At 42.4% G+C, this 7,802-nt stretch overlaps 1 pseudogene; it reads right to left on the bottom strand.

Annotated features, from left to right (window-relative positions):
* Positions 1-4,479: 4,479 nt before the first annotated feature.
* LOC148511955 (5S ribosomal RNA) lies at positions 4,480-4,598 on the bottom strand (annotated as a pseudogene).
* Positions 4,599-7,802: the final 3,204 nt, after the last annotated feature.

Here is a 7,802-nt window from a genome sequence, read left to right as displayed (position 1 = left end):
CACCAAATGTGCAGTTCTGTTTGTCAGTTGAACAGAATAAATATTTTCTTTGTATGACCTCATACATAAACAAAATGGCAATGCCACTATCAGCTGCTCATGTTTAAACTGGAGTAGTGCACGCAGGGGAAGGGGGGTTCTCAGTACCCAGAAACCCGCTCTGACAGAGGGGAGAGCAAGCACCACCATGTTATTAATCCCCGTCCCCTCACGGCAACATGCCACGATTCGTGGGTCAATGGGGAGGAGGTGGTGCCAATATGATGCAATAGAATTAGAATTGCATCATTTGGCTCCGCCCCCTCCTAATTGACCCACGAATCGCAGCATTTTGCCGTGAGAGGTCGGGGATTAATAACATGGTGGTGCCTGGTCCTGTCTCCATCTCCTGCAGCATGGTAAGTGTGTGTACGCAGGGGCGGATTGGGATGAAAAACCAGCCTGGGGAATTTCTGGAAGCAGCCCTAATTGGGGCGTGGTCTGATGAGGTGGTTGGTACTATCGAGGGGGGCGGGATTCCTCCTCATACAGCCTGATTCTGAGTTGGACGCAACTATTATATATTCTAAAATCAAAGCACAAGACGGGGGCTCCACATTGTGCATCAAAGAGTCAAATAATTTATTGCAATCGTAAAACACTGAAAAACGGAATGCATACCAATATTGGCAGTTGAAAACACAACTAGTATAGTAAATTCACACAGAGGGGATGTAGTAGACATCCCAGGGGGTCATGATGCCGGCGCTCATAAAACCGCCACAATCCCGACGGTTTTAGGTTTAGTGGGAGGGACAGTTTTAAGGTTAGGCACTGGGGAAAGTTAGTGTTAGGCTGCAGGGGGGAGGGTTAAGATTAGGCTGTGGGGGGGGAGGCTGGTATTCAGTTGGGTACACACTAGACAATATCTAAAGTGATTTGGCTGATTCCACCTCATCGGAACAACAAACCATTCATATCATCCAGTGTGAACGCACAATGCCAAAGGACTTAACCTGAAAAGCAAGGGGCTGGTATTACTTCTTTTGCATATATATATATATATATATATATATACTGCGCTTCCTAACCCCAACCCAATCCCACACTGTGCTCCCTAACCCCAACCCCACACTGTTCTCCCTATCTCACACTATGCTCCCTAACACAAACCCCACACTGTGCTCCCTATCTCACACTGTGCTCCCTAACACAAACCCCACACTGTGCTCCCTATCTCACACTGTGCTCCCTAACACAAACCGCACACTGTGCTCCCTATCTCACACTATGCTCCCTAACACAAACCCCACACGGTGCTCCCTAACACAAACCCCACACTATGCTCCCTAACACAAACCCCACACTGTACTCCCTATCTCACACTGTGCTCCCTATCTCACACTATGCTCCCTAACACAAACCCCACACTGTGCTCCCTATCTCACACTATGCTCCCTAACACAAACCCCACACTGTGCTCCCTAACATAAACCCCACACTGTACTCCCTATCTCACACTATGCTCCCTAACACAAACCCCACACTGTGCTCCCTATCTCACACTATGCTCCCTAACACAAACCCCACACTGTACTCCCTATTTCACACTGTGCTCCCTATCTCACACTATGCTCCCTATCTCACACTATGCTCCCTAACACAAACCCCACACTGTACTCCCTATCTCACACTGTGCTCCCTATCTCACACTATGCTCCCTAACACAAACCCCACACTGTGCTCCCTATCTCACACTGTGCTCCCTAACACAAACCCCACACTGTACTCCCTATCTCACACTGTGCTCCCTAACACAAACCCCACACTGTGCTCCCTATCCTCAACCCCACACTGTGCTCCCTGTCCTCAACCCCACACTGTGCTCCCTAACCCACACTATGCTCCCTAACCCACACTATGCTCCCTAACCCCAACCTTATTCCACATTTTGTAACCCTCTATCACACAAATGGAAAGGGAAAGCCCAGGACCACCTTTTTCAAGTTTACCTGGCTCCTCTGAGTCTGATGACTGCGGTGCTGCTGCCTGTGTCACTCTTCTTCACTGCAGCGCAGTACAGGGCCAGGCAGCTGCTGCTGGGCGGGAGTCGATGAGAGGATGAGCAGCAGTGAGCAGTGCACTGGGGTGGGGGCGGGGCTGCTGTCTGACGACTCCTCGGAAGTCTCAGACAGTGATCTGAGGAGTCTGTGCTCATCAGACAGCAGCCCTGCCCCCACCCCCACTGCACAGCCTCTCCTGTCCCTGGGAGCAGTTAAGGTATGCTGATGCTGGCCGGTTTCAGAGGTCACTTATGCCCAGGGCCAGCCCTGCATGTTCATGCAGCGTGCGGCCCCCCTGTGCTTCAATTGTAACAGCCCGGTGGGCAGATGGCTGTGGGGAGCTGCTGCGGCTCGGCATACACAGCAGCCCTCCCACAGCCAATTCATTGCTGAATGAGCTTCTGCGCATGCGCAGAAGCTCATTTATTACCGCTGCCCGTTCGGAGCTTAGCTCCAATCATGGTAGCGGCCGTTAGAGCCGTCAGCTGCTCAGTCTGAGTAAAGCAGCCCAGCAGGTGGGGAGAGGGGACCGGCCCAGCGGGAACATTCCCGCAGTCCCGGCGGCCCAATCCGCCCCTGTGTGTACGTGTGTGTGTGTGTGTGTGTGTGTGTGTGTGTGTGTGTGTGTGTGTGTGTGTGTGCGTGCGTGATGTATGCGTGACATATATGTGTGTGTGTGTGTATATGTAATTATATATATATATATATATACATGTGTGTGTAGAAGAAGGTGTGTACTTGGTGCCAGTACCTCAGTTAACAATACATAATAAACCAATGTGAAGAAAAACACAGAAACCAAATCAAATGGGCATCAGCTCGGTTGGCAAAAAGTGCACTATAGTTGCTGGTAGTGCACTATAAAGGTAAAAAATGCAACGTGTGATTGACTTTAGAGCGACTGTAGTAATATTAGTGTCGATGTACAAAAAGTGTTAACCTCTAAAATATAGTTCAAATAAAGAGCTTTGTGCTATAGTTTACATAAAAACATACAATTAATTGAATACTGTGAGATTAGAATGTGATAAAAGAAGAAATTAATAAAACAGGTGTATCTCAAAACTATAAATACCGTGCTATTTTTATGTTCCATATCCCAGTACAATACCTAGGGAAATACATATTTTTAGAAATGTGATATTTATAACAAAGTGCACATGCTATAAATTATATAAAACACAAATTTTATTTCTAGACAACAATCACATAGCCTAAATCCTTCATGGCAAGGGAAAATAGTACTTATCATGCAAGTCAAGATAAATACACAATTAAACAGATTTAAAAAAATGTGATTAAAAAAATACAAGAAAGCAGAATAATAAATATTTAAAAGTCAACTTATCTGCGAGAAACAGTGGATTCTATAGTTCATGCAGCAAGAAAACAGGAGCTCCCAACGCGTTTTGTCCAGCAGGTACTTCTTCAAGGGGTTAATGCTCCAGTGTGGTATCGCTCCTTATATAACCCCCCTAAGGACGCAATAGGAATCAATTATCATTCAAATTACTTCCAGTTCCAGTTTCCTGCAAAGTCTGTTTCTCATAAAAAAAATGGATAATTCTATTTATACTGGTAATAAATACTAATCACTTTGTAGCTATAGATAAAAAATGTTTATCTGGTACTGTTCCAGTGTGTGGTCAGGGTTTTTTCCACCCTGAAACCTCTGGTAGCTGTTCCGCCCATACTCCTGGTATCCAGCGTCATAACGATGCTTCCGTCTGGACTAGTGTTGAATCAAGTGGTGGTGACGTATGAGGGGTTGAGGAGATTTCCACCTGGGTATATTTCTGTTGAGGAGCAGACTTCCACCAATGTTCTCCTCTGTTGCTAACCTCCGCCCTCAGTCTGGATCGGATAGTGACGTCCTATCCGACCCGGTTTTCACATAACTTTTCTCAATGGGCTTTTTTGTTCCATTGGCGCGCCCTCTATCATTTGGTCTGAAATATAAATTATATCATAAATAAAAGATACATTTGATCTTTTCATAAGGATAGGCCATTTTAATCTAATACATCAGTTTTATCATCTAGTTAGTTCAGGGTCATATTCATGTTCATTTCACCCAGGAATAATAGAATAGATATAGTGAGTATACAGTCACTTAGTATATTAACCCTACAATATCCATGAGCCAACTAATTCTATAGTGAGATCTTTATTAGAAGCACATTTTAGTATGGTAGGGACAAGCGGTATATATATTGAGGATAAGCGGTATACATTATTATTTAAGTCCCGAAAATGTCCTTGTTCTTCTCCATAATGAGAAAAAGGGTTCTTCTTGCTTCTATTCTCCTGAAACATTTAGATTCTTATTACTTTGATGTCTTCAGATAGTGGTTTCGAAGGGCATAATTATACCTGTATAGGGGTATCTATAGTATCTATAGTACCCAGTATTCTTATACCTGTATATGGGTAAGGGTGTCTACAGCACCTGGTATTCTTGGAGGGTCTCCCATCCCAGTACTAACCAGGCCCAGCCATGCTTCGCTTCCAAGATCGGACGAGTTTGGGCATGTACATAGTGGTATGGCTGTAGGTTTCTTTCTTCCACTATATATTGTCGAAGTCAAATAATTGAGTATGATCGGTTGCAATTATTATCTGATGATCTAGTCATCTGTTGTCTGATAAACAGTAAGTTGGACGCTACTTTGCGTCGGCGCAATCCAATGTGCACAACTGCGAACCCACCACACACATACACTGATTCACATAACACACACACATAGACTTATATGCTTACACATAGACGCTATTTTGTGTATCCACATACGTACACATAGACGTCCACGTGCGTCCTCACATAATACATATGAACATTTCCTACATCAATGCACAGACGCACATATGCGAACGCATATGTATATAATGGTTCCTATTTACAATAAGTTAATAAAGAGAGTTATTAAAGGTCTTTTTAACAAGCAATTATGATGTAATATGTACATAAATAAGATCTAAGGTTTAGAGCATAGTAGACATGTCATGTTTGGTAATATATTAAATCACTGTTCATTTGCAGATCTCCAGTTCTATCGACAAGGAGATCGCATCATGCGTCTGCAAGTTACGAACTATAGAGAGTTATTGGTTAGCATATTAAAATTTTGTATGTAGTGTCTGTAGCCAGTTAAACCAGTTCTTCGGCGGGAAACTACACAAAGCAACTGCTGGAGAACTAGGACATACCCCTGATGACACTGTATGAACTAACCAATGACCAGGAGGACCAAGAGCAAGGACCAATGGAATTATGCCAGTTTGTCTCTATTGTTCTATCTGTGACCTGTAAGGTATATAGGCTAGTGCTCTAGACACCATAAGGGAGTAATTTTCCCTTCTTTGATGACCGCAGGCTTCAGGATTGATGACTGAAAACTGGATCCAGAGCTCTAGCGTATGTATCGGCTGTACCTTGTATTTTATTTGCTTTTTTGCGCTAATTGTTTAGATCACAGCGCGTTATACTTTTACTTGTAAAATATAACTTTTTGTGCTTTGGAACCACAATTGGATCGGAAAGCAATTATTTCAATTTAGAGACCTACAGCGCTAAATAGCGATTAAGGGGTATCCATAAAATATATATGTTAGTGTATATATATATATATATATATATATATATAATTATATATACTAGAAACCCCCCTTTAAAAATCCTGCATTTGCCCCTGCACTGTCACTACTTTCTTACTGGACATGCATAAGTAAGTCAATGGGGAGGGATCCTTTGGGAAATGTAGTCCATACCCTACAATGGTTAGCACTATCTAAAGCTCATATTAGCTATTGGGGACAAGCTTAGCACATTTCATAACTTAGCAGCCTCCATAGAACTGCTCTTCTGATTGAAAAAGGAGGAACCGCAGTAATTATCTCAGATATTTGCACTTTCCCCTTAATGGATGCTGGGGACACTTAATTTGTGTGTGAATCCTCAGAAAATGGCTGGTTTTGGAGGATTTCTTGCAAAATGTTGAGAACAAATGGAACCCCATGTGTGGTCAGCTTCCAACTGTGTATTATTTTTTTGCTCACATGCTTTCTTTTCAACCTGCTCCATCCTCTAACTGCTCCTGAGAGGATCTTTTTGATAGCTAGAAAAATGATTTGCTGAAATTGGACTAGAAAGCAATATCATATCAAGGTTTGCTACATATTGCAAAGCAACATATCAGCTGTTTTTTTTATCCTACGAGTAATAAATATTTTTATTTTAATTATTTAACAGCAAAAAAGCCAATCTTGAAAAATGGACTTTTAAATTGCACAGCGTGATCCTTCCCTTTCGTGTATTTGCACTAAATATCCAATGTTGTTTAACCACCTGGGAGAAGGACATTACTGATAATCTAATTTTGTTCTGCACAACACAATGTCAGCCCCACTGTTGTCATTTTGCAGAAACACAGAAAAGTTGTCCTTATATTGGAAACCAGCTGTTTTAGATTTGTCTGTTAAACAATAAGAAAAAACACACATAGCAAATGAACAGCGCTTATTTCACGCTAAAGAAAGCATATAATTAATATGGTAGAATTAATACAATAAAATCTAAATAGCTGCAACAGAAAAACAAACATAAAAATTAAAAAAATAATAATATGTAACAGATGGATAGATACAGATTCATATCAGGTAAATCTATATGTATAAAAATAATAAGCTCATTTTTAGAAATAGCTTATTAAGGTGCCTGTTGTTAATTGTACAAACAGCCAATTTAAGAACCTATAAGTAAAAAAGCATCCATTCCTGTTGCTCAAAATCATTAAACTGTGTTATACTATGAGGGTCAGAACTAGCATCCAGTCTAATGGGCACTTCATATCCAAGTAGTCAGAATGAGAAACAGTAGCAGAAGCAGATCCACTGTTTCTCTGTCCAGTTCAACTGTTTACACTGCTTTTATTGAACAGGACTGCCAAGGCCTCCAGCTGGTTCAGGTGCTTGGGAGCATGGCCACAGGAGGGGGGCTCAGCTATGTACACTCATTCAGTACTTACCAGTGGTGTGTACATTGGAGACGTGTGCATGGCATTGTGAGGGTGTGGTTACATATCCCCTGCAGAGGCTTGCCCCAGGTTATCCATACCTGCTCCCCCCACATACTCTGTACCAGTGGTGGCTCCAGAGGTGGGGCTGCAGCACAGTCCAAAATTCAAGTTGTGGAGCCACACCAACTGCCAGTGATGTTTGGCAGAAGTTGGGGGTGACAGTTGATGTGACTCCCCTATTTGAATTTTAGACCATGCTGCAGCCCTATCTCTGGAGCCGCCACTGCTCAGTACCTATGTCTGTGTCTTTTCTTTCACTCAGATGCTTAGCATTACTGATGAGTACTGACTACTGTTGGTGTATTATGAGGCTGTCTGCACCATTCAGTAATTGATTTTAATAGCGCTAGCTTCTACGTTAGTTTAAAGTCTGCTTATTTTGGCAATTCTTGCCTGCCGCCAGCCCTGAGTTCTATTTCATCTGATTATCTTTGTCTGCTGCCTGTAATGATAACCAACTGTTTATGTTATCTTTGTCAGCTTTCTTCTCATGGTTTGTTACCCCAAAGATCCTGTTAGCCATGATTTGCACTGTTTCTGACTATTCTTGTTATTTGTGTTTCTTGTTCCTATGCTTGTATATTGGGTATTATCTTTGCCTCTGCTTGAGGACATACTCTCTAATATACTTTTTGTGTGCACCAACCTTTAATATAAACCTATACTATAGAACACTAGACCTGGG

This window comes from Taudactylus pleione, unplaced genomic scaffold (assembly GCF_031769625.1).
Source record: "Taudactylus pleione unplaced genomic scaffold, aTauple2 ptg000289l, whole genome shotgun sequence".
Taxonomy (NCBI): Eukaryota; Metazoa; Chordata; class Amphibia; order Anura; family Myobatrachidae; genus Taudactylus; species Taudactylus pleione.
Note: the sequence above shows the minus strand (reverse complement) of the source record. Positions and strands in the feature narration are given on the sequence as shown.